At 39.6% G+C, this 4,305-nt stretch overlaps 1 long non-coding RNA gene across 1 annotated transcript; it reads left to right on the forward strand.

The window, feature by feature from the left end:
• The first annotated feature begins 288 nt into the window (after positions 1-288).
• LOC132874837 (uncharacterized) lies at positions 289-1,430 on the forward strand. Its single transcript, XR_009651711.1, has 2 exons — positions 289-1,092; positions 1,371-1,430. It is a non-coding gene; the product is annotated as an uncharacterized LOC132874837 (long non-coding RNA).
• Positions 1,431-4,305: the final 2,875 nt, after the last annotated feature.

A 4,305-nucleotide genomic window follows, 5' to 3' on the forward strand; every position in this document is an offset into this window, starting at 1 on the left:
CACACAGCCATCTGGAGCAGACTGCCAAGGACAACAACAATCACATGGAGAATGTGAGCATGCGATTTTATCATGCGATTCCATCCAGATTAAGGACCTGACTAAAGATAACCATGTCAAGGTTGCTTTGTCCACTTCTCGACCCCATGCAACTATCACAGAGACAATCAGTGAGACAGTCACCACAGAGACAGTCATGGAGACACTTACAACCCTGATAGCAGAGGGTCGTTGAAACGACGTAGAGTTTTGGTCAGAATGGTCGGTTTCCGTCGTACGTCAGAAAATCAACGTTGAAACGGCGCCGTGAAATGTCGATTTCTCCGCCGTCTGAGAGGGTCGATTTATCACCGTTGAATCAACGTGGGTAAAGGTTGATCTGTCGACCGTCAGAGAAGGTTGAATATACGACGTTGAACCATCGTCACTTTTGCCGGCCAGTTTTCAACATTGGTAGGATCTGGCCCGTAGCCAGGGGGGATCGGAGGGTTCGTTCGATCCCCCCCCCCCCTGCGACACCGCGCCCCGGACACACACACCTCAAGATTACTCAAGATTTATTCATTTGTTCATGTCCGATGAATATACATTGATTCACATTTAAATTTACAATATCAAATCCAGACTAATCAAAAAAGAAAAGTAGACTAAGTGAGGACGAGTTAGAAAAACGGGTTCATTTCTCCTATGTTTATGTTTACACGTTTTGTTCAGACTGCTTTACACCCCAATCCAGTGGGTGGCGGTAATGCCCCCATTAGACCCCTTTCACTGACGTCACCCGAAACCGGAAGTAAACAAACCCTGCGCCACATTGGAAGACCAACAAACTCGTGATTTGGGGGAAATAAAGGCAGCGCGCGGTATGTGAACCCACGAGGCACTTGGTTCATAAACCTACAATGGTAAACTTTTGTGCTGTGTTAGGGTTCTAACAAAGCTGATGGGAAAGGTGAAAAGAAGTCTTTCTACAGAATACCAGCTGTGATTGAGACACAAGCAAACCAAGGAGCTTTCTACCAGGAGACAGAGAGAGGATTTAGCTGCTTTATGCAGAGCGGATCTGAATACTTCAAGTCTATTTTGTTACTGGTAAGTCACTAGGCTAGAGTGTTGTAGAACATTTTTTTAAATGTTTACTGAATAAAAACATCCTTAATTTTATCAAATATTCTCTACTCTATATTTCATTTCTTTCTTTTGTTTTAATTTTCCTCCCTCCATCCCTCTTTGGATTTTAAATATAGTTTTTCCCCATGTCCAAATAATGAGGTAGGGTGGCATTTAGAAACCCATAGCCTACTGCTGACTTTCTTTATCAATGCTGCATCAAATTAATTTTGGTTATGTTTTTCTGTTTCCATGTACAGGTCTGCGCCACAGGAGGAATAGGCCACAATTATAAATAAATCATAAAATGTTTCTAAGAACTTGTTCAAGTGTGTTCTGTTCCTTATAAATGTTAAAAGTTATGCCTCATTAGATAGCTTGACAAACATTAGGAGAGGTGCATTGTTGCATGCATTTTTATATCCTGTTGTACATTAAACAGGACGTAGCCTACGCACATTGATATAAATTAAGTTTCACTTTCATGGTTGAAGTCTGCATGTGTGTGTTCATCCTAGGCAAGAGCCCCGATGCTTTATTGTTAGCTAGTTTAATTTAGCCTGTTTTGCTTAATTTGTAGCCTTCCTGTTGTACATAAAACAGGAAGTAAAGTTGGATGAATCATCGCCGAAAATTCAACTATAAATCGACCGAAATCCGTAGTTGAATAAAGGGTGAAAGGGGGTCTATTCTCTGTCGACCACCAGCCACTTTTCAACGTCGTTTCAACGGAAACTCGTATGAGCAAAGCGGTGTTGAATCAACGTCGGTGATCGACGGTGATTCGACGGCGTATAGGTCGAAGAACATGCCGATGATTCCACGTCGAATCAACGACCCTCTGCTATCTGGGAAAGGCCTCACCAAAGTCTCGCTCTTCTGATTTTATCGTACCATCTCCGTCTCCCCCTTGCATGGATTTCCCAAATAATATGCAAAGACTGATGCAAATGGCTACACTCTCTTTTTCCAGCCCAAATCTGTCGCGACAAGCTGTGTACCCAGTTCATCAAAAATCAACCAACAGACTGAACTGTGTTCACCCAGGACTTTCAGCTGGCTACCAATCTTTTTCACCATCTAAAAGATACATGACATCTCCAATCCTCTCAGTCTCAAACAAAATGGAACATAAAGAAAGTCTAGTATGATGTGCTGGGGGTCCCTGCATTGGGTGTAGTTTTGAAAACAAGCTGGGACCCAGTATGCCTATGCCATTCTCTATTCCTGTGTTGATAAGAAATAGAAAACATAGAACATATTTAACCCAGGGGGTAAACCAGTCTAGTCTCCTTCCTGTTTCAAAACAACATCAGAGTGCCCAAGTGGATATTACTTCTAGACTTTCTGTAAAGCTAGCTCTTCTGAACGTTAGATCACTTTCAAACAAGTCATTTTTAATTAATGATCTTATCTGCAAACATAATCTTGATTTTTTGCTTCTAATTGAAACTTGGCTGGATCAAGCAAATAGTGCTACCACCCTTATTGAAGCAACTCCCCCAAATTTTAATTTTATGAATGTTACCCGACAGGGGAAAGGTGGAGGGATTGCAAATATATTCAAATTCTCTTTTCAATGTAAACAATCCTCACTTGGTGATTTTACATCCTTTGAACACTTATGTGCAATTGTTACATGCTCTCCTAACATATTATTATTAACTATTTACAGGCCTCCGAGACATTCAGCCAAAGTTTTTCTGGAAGAGTTTGGTGAACTGTTGTCAGTCATTTGCTTAGATTTTGACTGTCTTCTTATATCTGGGGATTTTAACTTGCATGTAGATAATCCTGAAAACACCTATGCCAATGAACTACTTGCACTTATTGACAACTTCAGCCTTGTACAACATGTACAGGGGCCGACCCACTCTCGTGGTCATACCCTTGACCTCGTCATCACAAAGGGTCTTACTGTTTCTACTACTGTTGTTGACCTGGCCTTATCTGATCATTTCTGTGTTTTCTCTGATGTTTCTATGTCTCCTCACATTCAGAACAGCTCAACGACTATGGGTAGGAGAGTCATAAACGACAACACATGTGTTCTCTTTGAGCAAGCTCTCTCTCGGATCTCAACCAAAATGTCAGACTCTGTAGATGATTTACTGGAAAATTTTAATTTAAATATGACCCAAATTATGGATGATATTGCTCCATTCAAAATCAAAAGAGTCAATGATAAGCAGAAAGCACCATGGAAGCAATACCCAGCTGTTAAACTGTTAAAGAGAGAATGTAGAAAGACTGAAAGAAAATGGTGCAAAACTAAACTTCACATCCATTATCAAATCCATAAAGAGATGCTTTGTAAATATAATTATGAAATTCGTAAAGCAAGACAGTCTTTCTTCTCCAACATCATCAACAGGAATATGAACAATGCCCGTGTGCTATTTTCAACAGTAGAGCAGCTAACAAATCACCCACCACAATTAGCACCTGAACTTCTCTCAGTTAATAAATGCAATGAGTTTGCATCCTTCTTTAAAGGTAAAATTGATAAAATACGACATAATATTGCTCATAATATATCTCAGTTGCAAATAATTGAAAAACTGCAATCACCAGTGACACAGACAGATAACTTCAACACAATGTCAGAATTTTGTTTAATTGATTATGAGACTCTTGAAAAAACTGTACAAAATCTCAGTTCCTCAACATCTGAATTGGACATTCTGCCCACCAACTTTTTTAAGTCTGTTCTACATCTTGTAATTACAGATGTGCTTCAAATCATAAATACATCCCTAGAGACTGGCATTGTTCCTGTGTCCTTGAAAAAAGCCGTTGTAAAGCCCCTACTTAAAAAGAATAATCTGGATGCTTCAGTATTAAATAACTACAGGCCAATATCAAATCTACCATTCATTGGGAAAGTCCTTGAAAAAATTGTCTTCAATCAATTAACTGCCTTCTTGATATCAAACAGCTGTTTTGATAACTTTCAATCAGGATTTCGTGCCAATCATAGCACTAAAACAGCGCTGATTAAAGTTATAAATGACATACGTCTTAATACTGATGCAGGCAAAACATCAGTCCTGGTATTACTGGACCTCAGTGCAGCTTTTGATACTGTTGATCACAACATACTGCTATATCGACTTGAACATTGGGTTGGGTTGACTGGTAAAGTTATCAATTGGTTAAAATCATACTTAAAAGATAGAAGCTTTTTTGTTACCA

This window comes from Neoarius graeffei, chromosome 27 (genome assembly GCF_027579695.1).
Source record: "Neoarius graeffei isolate fNeoGra1 chromosome 27, fNeoGra1.pri, whole genome shotgun sequence".
Classification (NCBI taxonomy): Eukaryota; Metazoa; Chordata; class Actinopteri; order Siluriformes; family Ariidae; genus Neoarius; species Neoarius graeffei.